The following is a 19,670-nucleotide window of genomic DNA, read 5'->3' as shown; positions in this document are numbered from 1 at the left end:
TCTGAGATATTTTAAAGGGTATTTTATTACCTTTCATTCTCTGAGATGTCTAAAGTGAGCTGGAAAAGACAGAGCATTTTTCAGTACCAAGATATGGCTCTTCCATGATAAATCTACTCAATTTATCCCAGTTTTGATTGATCTTATCCACAAAGGAGACAGAAAATCCTTCAGAGTAAAAAGAGTTTGAGTGTGTTTCTGATCAGAGACTGCTCAGATTAATCAAGTTGTCAACCACCCAAAACCATTATACTGATCAAGATGTTGGATATACTTAGCAGAAAAATAGAACATGTATCTTTTTTTCCCTTGTCTATAGTAGGTATCAGGAAGCTGTAATGAATACATTATATGTCATCTATAGTATACCATTCCTATACTATATCTGATTATACCTATGTAGAGTACATTAACAATTATGACAAAGATAAGATCTTTGTCCAAGTAGTTAGGATAAATGTTAAATTACTTAAAAATTTTTAATTACAGAACTTTGATTTTTTTAACTATCTGGACAATTTCACCATGTCAAAAACAGGGAACTGGTTGGTTTAAGCAGGGAAGTGTAAAGCAAACCTAGAGAGAAATACATACTAAAGGACATCATGATTAGGAACCTAACTATAGAGTCTGCAAGAACATGGCTAATTATAATTATGAGAGCTTAATTTAAACACTTGAAATACCTTATTTCAAAAATGAGGTTTATAATTAAGAAGGTGAAATGGGTCCGACAACCAAAGAAAGTGAAAACAAGGCTTGTTGAGCATCAGGCCTTGCTGTTCCCAGCAGAACATAAGCTAGGCTCAGAACGACATTTAGCCAAGGCTGCCATGATTCCACAAAATGACCAAATATGCCCCTCCTCTGGCCAACAAATTTAGCTCCCCTTTAATCCTCTTGCATCCTGAATAAAAATTAAAATACCCCTTTATAAATTGCTACCACTTCTTGCATTGTCTAATCCAAACTGGTTCATGCTTCCCAGTTCCCTTCTTAAAATCACCTAGGACAAACTCAAACCTCTAGTATGGGTGCCTCCTTATTCCTCTTTCTGGGACATTATCAAGGCTCCTCTAAGGATACTTTTTCCCATGATGCAGAAAGATAAATAAGCCTGATTTTATCTGATTATGAAAAGCAGTAAATAGATAATTTTTATACTGTATGCTTAGGTCTTGTTAGAAAGATCACATCCCAGTCGGCAACCTGAAGAAGCTTCACATAGAGTTTAATTGTTTAAAAAATTATTTTTTTTTGATGTTTAAAAAATTATTAATTATTATTAAAAATTATCAAAATTATTTAAGACTTGCATCAATAAAAGAATGTCATTGTTATAAGAACCTGGAGATATAAGTCCCTTCCAGATAGAGAACAAATATAATCAAAGGCCTAGAGAGGAAAAAAATGCGATATTTTTAGGTTTAGATTGTGTGGGTCACTTTACAAACTCTGTGTACAAAATAAGTCCACATCTCCTTTATTTTTTTTTCAATTATCAATTACTCACTGGAGCAGCCACCTATTGTTAGGAAGCAGTCAACTGTCTGTCTTGAAACCTTCCCATCCATGAAGGTCAAAGAATTATCCAGCCTAAGGGAATTCAACAGTGGCAACATGGGAGTGGTAAAGAAATAGACTCTGAATGCCCTGGAAGTAGTTATCTCTGACTTTTAGCCCATTACTTATACATTCTCAAGATAAACAATACCCATTCCCCCAAGTAAGAGGATTGAGCAGCACCATTGCCATACACAGTCCATCCTATAGTTGTGTGGTAATTGGAGTGGCCATATGTGTTAGCTAAATGGCTTTATCAAAAAAAAAAAAAAAAAAAAAGGGAATTACACTTCTCATGCCTTTATGACAGGAGGTAGTTTTGGAGCAAGGTATCCCACTGAAGCCAAGCTCCTACCTTCCCTCAGAAACTGGGCAAAGCAGTTGCACTATCTTTTTTGATGGATATATTTCAAAGCCATGACTCTCAGATCCATGATAAAGGTATTTCTGGGTCTTTAACCTGGCAAGAGGCTTATTTAGCTTTTAAAATATTGACATACATTTCAAAGAGACAGATTACTTAGAAGTTTTCTAAAGTAAATGCTGTAAGAAAAAAGAAAAGGAAAGTTAATTAACCTCTGTGCTTCAGTAAATAAAACGTATGTAATCTATTCCATACTATGCCAACAAAATTATTCAGAATATCACTGGCTATAATATGGAATGAAGAGCACTTGGAAGGCAAGGCAGTGTGACATTAAGTGGCAGTGGTACTAAGTTTTTAAGGCAACAGTCTCTTTGTAGTCAGAGGTAGCAGACACAGGGAAAATGAGTTGTTAAGGAAAGACGTTGAAGACAAAGTTTGTAAGGAGACCTTTAACTTTTGAAGTCCTAATATGGCTAAGAGCAAAGCATAGGTTCCGAGTGTATGTATTACAAAGTTTTAATGAAATTAATCCTCAGCTGTGTTCATGGATGAATTCCATAAACCAAAGATAGGAAGGAGGGATGCTACATGGAATTAGTTTTCCTGATCTCACTGGAAATGAAGGCATGCCATAGCGGTGGACACAGGTGCTGGTATTTCAGCATCAGAGACAAGGCTGTTACAATAAACCACAGGATTGAAATAGGATTCAGAGTTTTGGATGCACAGGGAACTCTTGTGGCTAATATTTCTTCAGATCACTTACAAATTAAATTATTGCCTAGCCTTCTATGATTTTCATGACGTACTTACAAGGAAAATTTTTAAGACTTTTGGGCAAGTGCATAACTACTGTCACTATAATGGGGATATACTGCGTCTTACTCAGTTCTTGAATTTAAGTACTTTGGAGATTACTAGATTCTACATTGATTGGAAGGCTGAGTTCCTGAGGGGAAAGATATAGAGCAGGAATTTACTCTAAAGTTTTCAAAAGAATGAGTGTTTTCTACAAATGCAGAAATAAACAAACCTCTGGGGTAACTCTATATTGATATTAATATTAGGCCTGTCCTTATATTAATTTCAGAGTAAGGAACAATTAATGAAGACAAATGGCTGAGGAAGAGGTCAGGCATCTAATTGTGTCTTGGCCCAAATTAGTCTAATAGTAGATATAGTGGGACTATAGACCTATCCTATGGTCAGTGCCCTGGTAGAGAATACACAGTGGGAATAGATATATTTTATAGGTACCAGAGTAATTTTATTGGTTTCAAAACGAGTTCTATCAATGTGGGAAGGACTAAGAGGCAGTTCTGAGAATTGGCTACTCCTGACAAATAGTAAACAACAACAACAACAACAAAAAAAAACTATTCTGAACGTCCAGATTGATTATAAAAACTAATAAAACTAATAGAGACCTTAAAAAATTCAGAACTGGTGACTCCTGCCACAACTCCATTTAACTTCTCTCTTATAGGCTGTGGAAATTCAGATAGGTTGTAGAAAATGACAAATCAAAAAAAAAAAAAAGAAAATGACAAATCATTGTATACTTTTTTAAAAAAAAGATATATTTATTTACAATAGACATAGAGAGAGAGGCAGAGACACAGGAGGAGGGAGAAGCAGGCTCCACGCCGGGAGCCCAACGCGGGACTTGATCCCGGGCCTCCAGGATTGCGCCCTGGGGCAAAGGCAGGCATTAAAACGCCGAGCCAAAAAAACAATAAAAAAAAAAAAAAAAAAAAACACCGCCGAGCCACCCAGGGATCCCCAATCATCGAGTACTTAATTAAGTGGTACTGCCAATCGCAACTTTGGTTGAAGCTGTGGTATCTTTACTGGAGCAAATCAGTCCAATTTGTAGCAGCTGGTATAAAGTCTTTCCACTGGTATTTTCTTTTCCATTTCAAACAATGAGATCACAAAACTTTCATTTTCATGACAGGGACAAGAGTATATTTTTAATATATTACTCAGTGCTAGGTCAACCCTCCTACTCATCATCATGATATATTTAATAGAAGCTTCTATCATTCAGATAGACCACAGAAAAATTCACTGATCCATAACATTAATAACATTATGCTATTTAGACCTGGTCAGCAAAGAGTAGAAGGGCTTTAGAGGGCCTATCTATGTATGTTTGACCAAAGGTAGAAGATAAATCCAGTGACATTTCTAGGGAGTCTACTGGTATGAATATTAGGATACCATTGGAAAATAAGAACCGAGCTGCTGTGTCTACCTACCATGATGAAAGACACAATTCTTAGTGGATCTCTTTGGATTTGAAAGGCAGCATATATCACATATGAACTTGCTTCTAGAAGCTACATGCACAATGACCTGCAAGGTTGCCAGTTTTAAATGAGAACCAAAGCATGGACAGACACCACAGAAAATCTAGACTGGTATGAGCTTCCATATCTTTTGGAACTTATGACCTAACAGTTCCAACAATGTGGGAGGCAGACAGAAATGCAGAATAAAGTCCTGGCAAGGAGTCCTAACAGGACAATCACAAAGTACACTCAAGTTCCTAAGTCTAACCCCTCATTTGATGGTTAATATTTAACTTTAAAGCAATTCTAGACCAACTCCTAGGTCCTAGTGGAGGCTGAACATGTGATCATAGGACAAAATATAACTATGCAATATTGAAATTGTCAATCACACATTGGATATCATCTGGCCCACGGAACCACATATTTGGACATGCAGAGCACTGGTATTTTATTATAAAATAGGCATGTTATATAGATGGAAAAAGTTGAGTTTATCCATAAAGTACCCACAAATTGCATGACGGATGACCCTTTTTCTTACTACTTCAACATATCATCTTTTACCCATATCTGTAACTTTACTTTGAATACTTAGAGCAAGTTCAAAGAGGAAAAAACATCAAACAGAGGGATCTGTATGATATGCTGGTAAGGACCTGCAGTAGAAAGTGCGGATTTGGGCACCTGGGTGGCTCAGTTAAGCATCTGCCTTCGGTTAGACTCAGGTCATGATCTCAGGGTCCTGGGATCCAGCCCAGAGTTGGCTCTCCCTCTCCTTCTCCCTCTGCCCTCCACCCCTCCGTTGTGCTGTCTCTCTTGCTCATTCCCTCAAAAAATAAATAGAATCTTTAGAGAAAAAGTGCTGATTTTGCTTTAATAAAGAATAGCCTTGAAACACAGTGATGGTCTCCCAATGAATAGAATTTTGTTTGTGCCCTTTATGTATGAGAACAGTCTAATTCACAGATAGCAGTAGATTGACTAATGGATGATTAATGATTGGCAGGAAAGTCAGGGACTGGGAGAAAGCGGTTATTAGGTGTGGATTAAGTATATTGGGTGGAATTCTTGGAACAACATAAAATGAACAAATATTCATGTTTTACATAAATACAACCTACAGGGCATCTCCAAGAGTGGGTGCTTATAATAATCAGGGAAATAGTTACCTTCTCTGTGAATTTAAGTCAACAGCTTTGTCAAGTTACCATTAACAACCACCCAGCGAGTCTATTTACAAAAAGGCAATAGTAGCAGAGAAAAAGACAATGCATGATAATAAATGGACTCAAGAATGATCTTGTGGTTGATGCTCATTTGTCTACTACTCAAACAACTGAACTATCAATATTTCACCATCCCCTTAGTGCATAAGCTGGTCATCTGCATGTGACAGGAAAATATTTTGCACATGGATGCCTTGGAATGCGAAACCAACACTACCATTTATGGATTGAGCAACTCATCTATGGGATTGCACTCATAGGCTCCCATTTCCTCTGGCTTCTGATTAGATTGGGCTTATAGGAATCTACAACTGGGAATAGGAGGTAAGAGTAAATAATACGGCTTTATATGTGTTTTCCTTTTCCTAATTATAGAGATTTCCTCAAGTTGGCTATTGTCACTTGACTAAAGATCACTGTTCTTCAAGAAGTCTTCCGGGTCTCTTTGATCATTCTCCTCCCAGAACAAAATCTCACATTGCTTTTTGATGGGGATAATGGCAGGGCTGCTGGTACCATCAGGCTTCCATATTTTGCCTTGTTCTACCCTTACTCCTGCCATGACCTTGTAATTAACTAAAGGATAACTTGTGTGTGTGTTCATATGCAATTTTAAATAGGAATGATATATTTGTTGTCAATAGGCTGTTCTTTTTTTTTTTTTTTTTTTTTTAAGCTTTTCAGGGAAACAGAAAAACAAGTGACTCAGGTAGTAACAAAGAAACCCTGGCTGCTACATTTACATTTATCACACCAACAATTCACTACTTCACTAGTCACATTTAATTTCTGTCTTAACAAGCATCCCTGATAGTATAAAATCAGAGTTCACAGAGAGGGAGATAATAGAGTGAAATATATGTGTTGGTAGACAATGTTAAGCAGGTCCTTGCAGCTCTTCATGTCTTTTAACTTCTTGGGTTCTGACCTATCCCTTTGAAGATATTTATATAACAACTATCCTTAGAAGATAAGGATATTGTCTCCCACTGAGGGCAGAGAACAGATTTGTTTTCTAACTGAGATGGACAGACACTATGTTATCTCAGGCAAAGTATGGACAGGTTTCGTATTTCCTCCTTAAAAACCTCAAGATTTCCTAAACTCAAGAGTTTCTCTGCTATGATGCAAGCCACCTGTGTGCACAACATCCAACTGACCTGTCCACCTCTGCCCTGGGACTTGGAGGGCACAGAAACATAACTCATGCTCCCTGCTGTGCCCTGAGTAATAAGTTCTCTTCTCTGACCCTGGAATTATGCATTTTCTTCCAGCATCCATGTGGAACTGTGGCAGGCTAACTTACTACTAGAAATAAGGGTAAACTTTCAGACTCCTCACAGTTCTTGATAACGTGAGTTGTAAAACACAGGATAATAATAAAACAGAGGGTCTTAGATGCTATAATGAAAACAGCATTTATTTCAGGAGACAGGCACCAATAAGTTCATTTTTCAAAAAAAATGTATTTTAGAAGTTCAGGGAAGGAACATGACTACCTTGGTTTTTTGTTTTTGTTTTTAAGATTTTATTTATTTATTCATGAGAGATACAGAGACATAGACAGAGGGAGAAGCAGGCTTTCTGCGAGGAGCCCCATCAGGACTCAATCCCAGGATCTGGGGATCACAACCTGAGCCAAAGGAAGAAGTTCAACCACTGAGCTACCCAGGTGCCTACCTTCGGGTTTCATACATGAAGAGTGGAGATGACCAGATCAAAGGTGGAAGAAATAATATCTGTAATGCAGCGCTAATATTTTAGTATCTTAAATATTGAAGTGAGACTATTTAAGACTTGATTAGCATAGAGTCCTTGAGAGTGGAAATTAGATGATATTTACAACACATAACAATTAATTATAAGTAAATAGGGATCCCTGGGTGGCGCAGCGGTTTGGCGCCTGCCTTTGGCCCAGGGCGCGATCCTGGAGACCCGGGATCGAATCCCACATTGGGCTCCCGGTGCATGGAGCCTGCTTCTCCCTCTGCCTGTGTCTCTGCCTCTCTCTCTCTCTCTCTCTCTCTCTCTGTGACTATCATAAATAAATAAAAATTAAAACAGCAACAACAACAACAACAAAAAAAAACTGGAAAAAAAAATTATAAGTAAATAATGAATGGGGGAGGGTTGAGATACAAAGCTGATTGTGAAGATTTGAAAGCAAATGAAAAGTTACTGGGGCCAGTTATAGAACTAAAAAGAACACGTTTTGTGGGAAATACACACACACACATACACACACGCACACACACACACTTTTGGAATGCCATTAAGTCATATATCTGGGTAAAGATATCAAGAGTAAATCAGAGCCTGAGACATAGATCAGGACCCAAAGCTATATATATGACTATTGGGAGCTATTCTGAGGAAAAACCTCTGGAAAGTCTAAAATTAGGAGAAGAGGAAGAAAATATTTATTGAGACAGTAACATAAAAGTCAGAGACATTAGAGGAAGAAACAAGATATTGCCATGACCTTGAAGCCAAAGGAGAAAAAAACATAGAAAAGAAGGTGCCAAAATCGTCAATTTTTGCTGAGAAATTAAGTCACACTTGACAATGACATAAAATATGAAAAAAGCCTTGCTCACTATTGTATCCTCAGAGCCTAACACAGTGGCTGGCATATATTAGTGTTCAAAAATTTACTACTGAATGTTAATGTAAACTAGAGTAGCTTTGTATTCATGCAGATTTGAGATCAGCAAAATATCAGTCGTGCTGTTTTGATTTCTGTATCACATTCCTAGCACAGCGTCTCAGTATCTCATGGTAAAGCTGACTGACGTACTTTGTTTTCCTTGAGATAAATGGTAACATTATTTTCTTTGAAGTAATACCCCCTCATCACTGTAATTGAGATATACAAGTTTTATGATTTTATTTTATTCAGGGTTCACTGTCCTAGGGTAGTTACAATGCAGAATTTAGGATGGGTTCTCAGGGAACTCGAAATAACTTTCACTGCTGCTTGGTTAACGGACAGTGTTTTACTCACCATTTCATAAATTCAGAGTCAGCACACTTTCCTTTGCTTGTCTCCTTTGACTCATCAATGTAGAATGAAATCTAATCAATCCACAATCATGCTAATGTACTGTGCTACTTCCATTGCAGCAAAGAATAATGTTGTTATACTCAGTTACATTTTAGAATAATGCAAAAATTGAAAGTGCTATTCTATGTGATATGTAAATGAAGCATTTTATGACCTGAGGCTTTAGCATCAAAATTCCATTTTGATCCATCAATTTTCATCAACAAATTAAAAGAACTTGTAACTCAAGTATGGGAAACAATGAATTTAAAGTTACAGCTTATTATTTATGTAGAATGTTACAAAATAGATTACTTGTAATAGCAATATATAAAAATACATGGGCATTGTGAAATCTAAAACCCAAATTGTTTCTGTACCACACTGAGATAAATATTATAAAAGGCTGTTATGCTCTGATTGACTGAACTTTTTTTTTTATAACTGAACCAATGGATTTTCTCCCTCTGATATAGGAAACAAAGTAACATCTTCTTATGCTTCAGAAATTTCACTTATTTCTTGGAGTATTCCTATTCTCTTATATAGTCTAAACTTTCCTCATCATTTAGGGTTAATCATTTATATCTTGTCATTACAAACTGGAATACACTCTATCTTTTTCTATGGGCATACCTCGATGACAACTGAAATATAAGATTAAGGGAAACTGATTTTTATCACTCAAGTACCTTCCTTATGTAAACATATAATCCACATCAGACTGAGTTTTACTCTACAGGTATGTATATATGTGTGTCTCTCTATATATAATGTTTTATCCTAATGTGCCTCTTCTAGAGAGCCATTTTTTTCTCCTTCATATTGAATCCCTGGCCCATTAAAACAACTATTCCTATACATTATTTTTGTCTTTATATCCTTTAAATAAACAAACCTGCTGGGTTCTAGTTCACAATTTCTACCAGCCGGCATCAAGTGTGTGCATAGTTTTGTGTAGACAATTAAGTCCTGAGTTTGCAGTGAGTCCAAATGACTTCTTACTAGTGAAAGTTTTATGTCTCAATGAACATTCACCACTTACTTCTACCCATTTGTGAAAAAGCAGCTCCAGAAAGGCACTTACAAGATACAGCTCCGTTAGACACACCGATGATAATTATGGATTCAGAATAGATATTTGCTCTCATTTTCAGTTATTTTTCCTCATTTGGATTTTATTTCATAAGAAAATTTACTAGAATGCTATATATTGAAGTTAGTTAATAACTTCAATTATAAAAAAAAATAAATAACTTCAATTATGAAATAAATTGATGTCAAGATTCACTTTGATGAATGGTAAAATATTTATGAAATTTTGCCTCTTACACACTAAAGAAAATGTGAAATCAACATTTTATTCATGACCATGCTGTCATATCAAAATATTCATACTAATGGTGAAATATTACATTTGCTACTAGAGTTAGTGCCAACTTAGTACAGAGCAAAGAGAGATGATATTATAGCACAGGTGTCCCTTTACTAGTTTCCATCTATTTCTACCTGTCCAAATTGACTATAAAAGGGTATATACAAAAACTGGCAATGGAAGCAAGTGATAATTTGGAAAAATTAATACTCTTTATGAACAGTGTCTAACTCATAGTGATCAATAAAAACTGTAAACTAGGGGCACATGGGTGGCTCCATCAGTTAAGTGTCTGCCTTTGGCTCATGTTATGATCTCAGGACCCTGGGATCAAGCCCCAAGTCAGGCTCTGTACTCAGTGGGGAGACTGCTACTCCCTCTGCCTCTGCCTCTCTCCTCCCCCAGCTCTTAGGCTTGCTTTCTCTCTCTCCCTCAAATAAATAAAACCTTTAAAAATAAACAAACTGTAAACAAGAAATTTCTTTGAGAAAATGTTGACATAGGCAGTCTCTCTGAAAAAGTACATTTTAGCTAAGCCTTTAAAGATAGAAAGGAGTTAGCTTAGGGATGAATGGGGCAAAGGGCATTCCATGGAAAAGGCACACCTTTTGTAACTACTCTGAGGCAAGAACTAATTTGCAGAATTTCCCCCCAAAAAAGAGAAGGCTAATATTATCATAGCAAGAGTTATTAAGTATAAAATAGGGTCTGAGAGGAAAGTAAGAACCAACCAGTTCATTCAGGGCTCTTGTAGGTCACTATAGGACTATGGGATTTTGTTCTATGTACAATGGAGAACTTGCACTAATTACTTTAATTGACCAATCCGATATATATGTTACAAAAATCAATCTGGCTGATGGTTAGAAAATGGATTATAGCAGCAAGAGTCACACAGGAAACTAGGTCAAAGGCACAGGCACTGGGTCTAATTAATGGATGATGGCCAATTGAATTAGAGTGTTGGTAGTAAACATAAAATCAAAAGGGACACAGCAATACTTAAGTAGTATGGGCAGGCCTGGTGGTGACATTGGCAGGGTTCTATAGGAGAGATTAAAAATGCAATGTCTTTGCGATTTACAACTGAAGATAGTAGAGCATATATTGTTGGTTGGATTCTGTTTTTCCTTAGTCCTGAACTATTTTGCCTCTCTCAATGCTGTGTCTTAAATTCTTCTTACTTTTGTCCTTACTGTGATGGTTAATTTTTTGTGTCACCTTGACTGAAACTTCGCCCGGATAGGGTGCCTAGACATTCGGTTAAACATTATTTCTAGGGATGTTTGTGAGGTGCTTCTGGATGAGATTAACACTTGAATTGGTGGACTGCTTCACTGGGTAAAAATCACCCAGTAGTTCATGATTTTATGTTTGTTTGTTTTTTTCCATGATTTTAATTTTCCAATAGGGGGTGACTTGTGGATTATGTAAAATTTGACTGATTACTTTTTTTTTTTTTTGACTGATTACTTTTAAATAAAAGCTGGGACACGTGTCTTCTCCTGCCTTTGGACTCAGACTTGGCCTGGAATTTACAGAATCACTTATTCTGGTTCTCAAATGGAACTATAGCATTGACACTCCTGAGTCTCCAGCTTATGAACTGCAGATCTTGGGACTGTTTAGCCTCCATACCTGTGATCCAATTCCTTATAATAATCCTACATATATGTATCGTATTGGTTCTTTTTCTGTGATACACATACCAGGTTAACATGCTGTTTTGTTCTAAAATTTCCTCATAGGGGTGCATCAAGAGTCTTATTAGTTAGTGGCTTAACAGAACTATAACACTGAACCTCTTAGGTATATAATTATGGAAATACAGAACTTTACTTATCTAGGTAAATCAACTCAACTAGTTGGTAAAGTATACAACTAGTAGTCAAGGAGTTCCAATTTAGATGACCCTTGCTCACAAATCATCCCTTACTTAAATGAATTTTGGGGATCTCTGGGTGGCTCAGCGGTTTGGCGCCTGCCTTTGGCCCAGGGCGCGATCCTGGAGTCCAGGGATCACGTCCCGCATCATGCTCCCGGCATGGAGCCTGCTTCTCCCTCCTCCTGTGTCTCTGCCTCTCTCTCTATGTCTATCATAAATAAATAAATAAATCTTTAAAAAAAATAACAGTTTGTTTCTTTTCCTTAACTTCGAATAGTTTATAAAATTTCTCACTTACATGTATTTATAGGCACAAATTTGTGAGGTAGGTTGAATTGAGATTAATTGAAAAAAAAAACCAGGTTTTGAGAAGTTAAGCCATTTACTTAGGGTTGGTCATATATTAAACAGCAGATAGAGAACACAATCTCATTTGGGTCTTCTGATTCCAAGTTCTTTGCTCTTTTTATAAACAAAAAGTCTCATATTGTACAATACTGTATCTCCAGTCAAATTTTAGGTTTTCTGTATTGTAACAAAGCACTTACTTCTTAGGTTACCAATATTTGCATACTTTAAAAAGTTCTACATTCTTTAAACAAAACCGTCCTTCTCCCAATGGTCTTCACACTTCCTAATGAGTATAACTGACATTTAGGAAGGCACAATTAGAATCGTAGGTTATCGCTGACTACATTATTGAAGAATCACCCAGTCATTCATAACTCTGCTTTTCTAACAGGGAGTGACTTATAGATTTTGTAAAACTGGGCTGATTATTTTTAAGTAAAAGAAAATGAAGAGAGAATAGAAAGAGTATGACATTACACACTTACTCATATGCTATTAGCTCTGACACATTCTCTCTGTCATCAAAATGATGATTGTCTATAAATATTTGTTATGCACTTGAACCTATAGTAGAGTGTGACAGATTCCAATAAAATATTCAGTGTGATGCTTTGAGGTCTTCAGAGGAACATGAAATAGTTCCCAAACTGCACATTACATGTGGTTTTCCATTATACACTGCACAAAATGTCCTTGACATTCAAGAGTGCACCATCATATTTTAGTCTAGTTCACTCCAGGGTGTATTTGAAAATACCCTCCATTTGCCTTTAATAATAATGACTTGTCATATGGAATCCAGATCTCGGCTAATCTAACATAATATGTACTTGATGGTTTTTATTAACTGTCAAATGAAACCCAACAGTCGTCAGAAACATTTGCCCCTTCTGTCGTGCAATTGTTCTCAGCATGTTTCATTTCTGACCATTAACGTAAAAGGTTAATAAACAGAACTACTTGATGCTATTAATATTCAATATGCGTGGCAAGTGAATCATTTTGCAGACTTATGATTTTTAAAGATGCTGGGCCATTAATGTTACTATTTTGCAGGCTTGTAAAACTGCACCATGCAGCATGCATGTCATAATTTGAATGCTAAAAGGTCTGTGAAGAGTTCTTGCTACATTACATTTTACTCACCTTTATTGAAATTCAGACTCCTTCTTTGGAATGTAAAAGAACTCTATCTCACTGTCTCTCTCTCTCTCTCTCTCCCCTTAATAATTTATTTTCACTTGTTCTTACTCCTTATTAATACTTGTTATGTTTAATCCAATTTTATTTAATTCCTGGATTTATAGAATCACCGATTAAAGTAAAATCACCCCAGATTTTATCTAAGATCTATTTAATGGTCAATGTACATTGTGATATAGATTAGTGGCTAAATATGTTTAACTGAGTTCTACAGTTGTAAAATATGTTTCAAATGTGAAAAGCATTTGAACCAGATTTCAGGCAAAATTCACAGACTGTTACTCAGACTCGTTAAAGAGGCACAGGGTTATAAAAATAATGGATTATAAATGGGAATTCAAAGACAAGCTTTGTCTTCAAAATGGATCTTTTAATTTAGTTTTCTTTTTCATTGTCTGCATATCTATTAGGTACCTTTCTATTGAAACTGAAATCAATTTCCTATAGTGCACTTTATTTTCAAAAAAAAAAAAATATCTAACAACAAAAGAGCCACAAAAGATATAGTAGCTGAATCAATCTTATTAAAATAATTAGAACTAAGCAAACATTTAATGCTTGCTAAAATAATACGGAAATCTGTGTTGGGATATTGTAGGCTGTCATTATAATGTACGAAAAATGTCTTTTGGTAGTAACTGAATAGAACTAAAGGAAGAAAAGCTTTATAAGTGTAGCATTCTCCTTTTTTCTAGGTATTTGTATTCAACTATCAAAGGAAACCAATTGTAAATGATAAGGATGCAGAACATAATCAATTAGATACATATTGTTCCTAAGTAATCTTGAAATAAACAAGAGAATTCTAGAAGCAGCCTGGCCAGATTATTTGTCAAGTACATAAACAAGCAAATAACCTCATATCTACACACATATATTCAGTATAAACATGCCCACAGAAATACTTTTTTTTCTGTTGTGATTTATAGGTATAGAGCATTTTAAGAGTATTGTGGATCTATTACCTAAAATACGTGACTGATACTATCAGTAAGATCTTGTTCTATCAAAGTTTAGAGCAACTGTGCTGTTCACTTGAAGGATTATAACCCCAATTTTCACTTTGTATTAGAAAGCAACAATCAAAGAGATTATAGCTGTCTTCTTCCAGGAGGACAGGGATAAAATTTATGGTGCAAAATTTTTTGGATATCAAAAACAACTGTACTACTGCAGTTAATTTAAAGATGGTTTGATCTGAGGTTTTTATTTATTGATTTAAAGATTTTATTTATTTCGGGGGGAGAAAGAGAGAGCGAGCGAGCATAAGAACACAAGTGGGGGAGAAGTAGAGGGAGAGAGAAAAGCAGACTCCATGCTCAGTAGGGAGCCCACGGCAGCCTGGGGCCTCATCCCAGGACCCTGAGCTCATGACCTGAGCCAACGGTTCTTAACTGACTCAGTCACCCAGGCGACCCCTGATCTGAGGCTTTTAATAAACATTTAAGTTTGCAATTAATATATTAAAAACTTTTAAAATTCAACTGCAGCTTCATAGTCAGGTGTTTGACAATGAAAAAAAATGTAGAGGGAAAGATTTTGAGAAATTAAGGATAGCACCTCAGATAGCACTTGATATAAAAAGGCTCTTATTTCTCTCGCCCTCTCCAACCAAGATTCTTTATCTCCAGTATTTTACCAAGCAGAATTACAGAAGAGTTTTACATTTTGAAATACCAGCATTTGCATGGATTAATGTTTTTTGTTAAAGAGGTTTTATTTATTTATTCATGAGAGACACACACAGACTGAGAGAGAGAGAGACAGAGAAAGAGAGAGGCAGAGACACAGGCAGAGGGAGAAGCAGGCTCCATGCAGGGAGCCTGACATGGGACTCGATCCCGGGTCTCCAGGATCAGGCCCTGGGCTGAAGGCGGCGCTAAACCACTGAGCCACCCGGGCTGCCCGGATTAATGTTATAAAACATAAAAACAGAGAAATGAAGCATTATACCACTCCATAAAATATTTTATGCTCTGAGTACTGGCAGGCAAAAAATGAAAATAATTTTCAATTTTTTATTAAACTCTGATAAAATAAAGGCAACAAAGTTATTTGAATTGCTTGGGTCCATGTAGGACAAAGATTAAGAGATACCCCTGACTCTGATATGCTGACAAAGGAAAATCTGGATCAAATTTTCTGGATCAGTTCAGAATCATTGCATGGCCATTACTGACTGTATAAGGTTTCTCAGTACCATAGACAGCAGATATTGACCAGAAACAAATGCAAATAGTGAAAATTCCACGATGAAACAATCAGGTAAGCAGTATTCCTCTCAGTCTTAACTCATTAATGTGATTAATGCTATAACATGTTTCCCTGGTTTCCAAATGTAGATAGAAAATCTCTCTTCTCAAACTCTATAAATTAAGACAGTTATAAATGTATGTTAAACATGGCTTTGGAATTTATAAGTCCTTGTTACAAAAGGGGAATAAAATGCTTATAAAGTAACTTTAATAGATTTTCTCAAAATCTATGAATTGCATGTATAACAGAATTAGCAAAAAAAATAATATCAGCTTTAGTTTTTACTTTTAGAGAGTTGATCAAGTCAACATTAAATTCAAGCATAGATAGTTCTAATATTGATGGCAAACATTCTCTAAAAATTAAATATTCACATAGACTATTTCTGTATTTTTATATTCTGCCTAGAAATTTTAACCCCAAGTACATTTTGATGTTTTTCTTTCAGTTATGCAAAGTATTAGAAGCCCATGAACAAAAACTTTTGATGAGGTAATGATAATGTCACAATAAATATGCTTTTCACTAGTTGTCAAGGAAGTACTGGGGAAATGTTTAACTCTAATGTTAAGCAATGTGTAACTCTCTTTAGAAACGGCACGTTATGTTTGATAAAATAAAATACACAAAATATTTAAATAATTAAAAACTGGAATTAAAATTAGCATTTCATAAGTGAAATCTGTTCAGGTGCTTTGAAAGAAATAAAGTGATTGCTGTATTGGGTTTGGTTTGACTGGGACTGGAGAATGTATCGTTCCTATACATCTTTCTATCTGCCTTAAATAATGTACTTGACCCAAAATACACATTTAATATTTATACATACATGGTTGAAAGAAGAAAATTGAAGTTCACAGATAACTTTCATTTGTTTACACACTAATATATGGAAGAGCTATGACTCACACTGCTGTGTGTGTTTGTGTATGTGTGTATTTTCAGACAGTCCTTTAGGTTGTTTCCATATCTTGGCTATTGTGAATAATGTTGCACTAAACATAAGTGTGCAAATATCTCTTTGGAATACTGATTTTGTTTCCTTTGGATATATACCCAGAAGTGAGACTGCTGGATAATTTGGTAGTTATTTTTTTTCCAATTTTTTGAGGAGCCTCCATAATATTTTCCATAGGATCTGCACCAATAACATAAGCCTATTTGACTTTTAGTAAAACTAGATAGAATGAAAATATTATATTTAATGCTGATAATCATTCTAAAGGTATGCCTGCCTTTAATCAACAAACTTAAAATAGTTTTTATTTATTTATTCCTTTTTAATTTTATTTAAAATAGAACAATATAATTCAGCAATGCCACTTTTTGGCATTTATCTAAAAAAACGATAGCACTAATTAGGAAAAGATAGATATACACCTATGTCATTGCACTATTTGTTTACAATAGCCAGGATATGGAAATAACTTAAGTGTCATTAATGGATGAATGGATAAAGAAAGTGTGATATATAATTATTACATAATTATTACATATTATATAGTCATATGTACATTATAAATAAATAAATATATATATTAATTATATATATATAATTTTACCTAGCCATAAAAAACAATTAAATCTTGCCCCTGGGACTGGGGACAACATAGATGGATCTTGAGTGTTTTATACTAAGTGAAGTCAGCCACAGAAAGACAAATACCATATGAGTTCACTTTGATGTGTAATCCAAAAATCAAAACAAGTGAACAAAACAAAATGAAACACATAGATACAGGGAATAGATTAGTGGTTGTCAGATTAGGGGATTTGGGGGAGGGGCAAAATGGGTGCAGGGGGTCAAAAGGTACAAATTTCCACTTACAGAATAAATCATCAGGATGTCATTGATCATCATCAGGATGTCATTGATAGCATGATGAGCTGCATATGTGAAGTTGCTAAGGGAGTCAATCTTGAAAGTTCCCATCACAAGAAAAAATCGTGATTTTACATGGTGGATGGTAACCAGATTTGTGATCATTTCCTAGGGTGTATAAATAGCGAATCATTACAGTGTACACTTGAAACTAATACAATGTTACAGGTCAATCATACCTCAATAAAAAATAAATAACAAGCTCCCATCAGATTCCAAATACCCCCTTCCAATTTGGTCAGTTTTTCACCGTAGAGATACTTTTAAACAATGACAACAAGCTTCAAGTATCTTGTTAAGTTTCAGCCTAGACCAACAGTAAATATTCCTGGCAGTACATCCAAACCCATAGGCGCAAAGAGGGTCCTCCAAAAGGGTGAAAAGGACACTCTTCCAAGATCCAGGCTACTCTTAAAGATAACCAAAGATAGGAAGCAGACAATTCCCGAGAGCTGGCAGAGTCCATAGAACCCAAACCACAAATGAGGTGCAAGCCACATTTCTGCTCAACCATACGTAGCCCCAAGTAGGGTGCAACCACATTTCTGTTTGGATAGATTCTGGGGTCCCCTAAGCTGACAGTTGCCAAAGCTAGGTTCTCAAGAGGAGACGAGAAAAACAACAACAACAAAAAAGCAACAGCTATCCCTGGGAGAGACAGGACCCAATCAGTGTTTCCCCGGCCAATGTGGACAGAAGGGCCGTGTGACCTGTTCCCTTCCTCCCCAGGCCCCGCGGATGGAGACCCAGGAGAGCTGACGCTTCCCCTTAGCAGGTCCCGCCCCTTTCCCGGCTGCCTGCAGGTCCCCACGGGCGCCAGACGGGGGGGGGGGGGGCGGCTAACCTGCCCTAGGGTTAGGGATAGGGTTAGGGATAGGGATAGGGTTAGGGTTAGGGTCAGGGTCACGGTCAGGGTTAGGGTTAGGGGCCCCAGCAGGGTTAGGGTTAGGGTTAGGGTTAGGGTTAGGGTTAGGGTCAGGGTCAGGGTTAGGGTTAGGGTCAGGGTTAGGGTTAGGGGCCCCAGCAGGGGTAGTGGTTGGGTTAGGGTCAGGGTCAGGGTCAGGGTTAGTGTTAGGGTCAGGGTAGGGTCAGGTTTAGGGTTAGTGGCCCCATCAGGTTCCCGGAGGTGCCATACGTGGGCGGGTGGGTACCACTAACATGCCCTCGGCCTCGGTGGTGAGGCCTGGCTTGTGGGGCTCCAGCCCGGTTCGCCTCCATCGGGTGCCCGCTTCTTAGGAGGTTCGAAGCTCTCGGTGGGGCACCTGTACTTCAGGGTTTTGAGGCAGGTTAAGCTCCTGCTGTGCCTCCATCCAAATGTCACTCACCTGAGACCTGGCTCTGTGGACGCTTCCTAAGGGGCCGGCTGACCCTGCACCCTCTGGCCTCTCGGCGGGACCTGGTCCCACAGCAGACGCGGTCGGCTTCCAGCCGGGTTTGGCTGGTTATAGACCAGCCCCTCAGGCTAGGTCAGCCTTCAGCCGGTTTCAGCCGGTTGCAGACCAGTTCCTGCTGCAGGAGCTGGTGAGCTGGGATCCAGGCCGCACCGGGAAGGCCTGGAGCCCTCCGGCCCGGGCGCCTGCACCTGCTTCCCTCGGCTCCTGGGTGTGGTTGGGGGGCCCGTTCGGCGTGTTCTCCTGGTGCCAGACCTGCGAAGAGATAAACTGAGGCACGTTAAACGCTCTAAGAGTTTCCATGAGCACATCTGGATCAACACTGGGCCGGCTGCAGCCCGGAGCCTCTCCGGAGGCTGTTCTGGGAAAAGGCAGAAGCAAAGTAAGGTTTTTTTGAACGGCTCTAGCTTAAATCCTAATACGCCGGTTGTTTGATTGGTTGTCCTTAGTGTTTGGGTTTCTGACCCCGAGGCTTTTTACAGGCTGAGATTTGGGTTTCCTTCCTGAGGAGTTAAAGCCAGCTCAGGCTCAGGGCCTCCTTGCTTAATTAATGTAACAATTATACAAGTTCCTTATATATTTTGGATAATAACCAAATATATTAATCTTATATATATGTGATTTGATGTATGATATATGTGATATATATATATAGTTTGCAAATGTTTGCCTATTTCATAGGTTTCCTTTTTATATTTAATTGTTTTTTCAAGATTTTATTTATTTATTCATGAGAGACACACAGAGAGAGAGGCAGAGACACAGGCAGAGGGAGAAGCAGGCTCCATGCTGGGAGCTCCACGTGGGACTTGATCCTGGGTCTCCAGGATC

The 19,670-nt window shown here is 37.4% G+C and overlaps 1 long non-coding RNA gene across 1 annotated transcript in view; it reads right to left on the bottom strand.

The window, feature by feature from the left end:
• LOC140611932 (uncharacterized) overlaps positions 1-18,906 on the bottom strand; it is a 30,551-nt gene extending 11,645 nt beyond the window's left edge. The window contains exons 1-2 of the long non-coding RNA XR_012013254.1: positions 18,774-18,906; positions 17,395-17,556 (exon numbers count right to left, since the gene is read on the bottom strand). This is a non-coding gene — a long non-coding RNA (uncharacterized lncRNA). The remainder of the gene's footprint in view (positions 1-17,394; positions 17,557-18,773) is intronic.
• Between the last annotated feature and the right edge of the window lie 764 nt (positions 18,907-19,670).

This window comes from Canis lupus, chromosome 1 (assembly GCF_048164855.1).
Source record: "Canis lupus baileyi chromosome 1, mCanLup2.hap1, whole genome shotgun sequence".
Lineage (NCBI taxonomy): Eukaryota > Metazoa > Chordata > Mammalia > Carnivora > Canidae > Canis > Canis lupus.
Note: the sequence above shows the minus strand (reverse complement) of the source record. Positions and strands in the feature narration are given on the sequence as shown.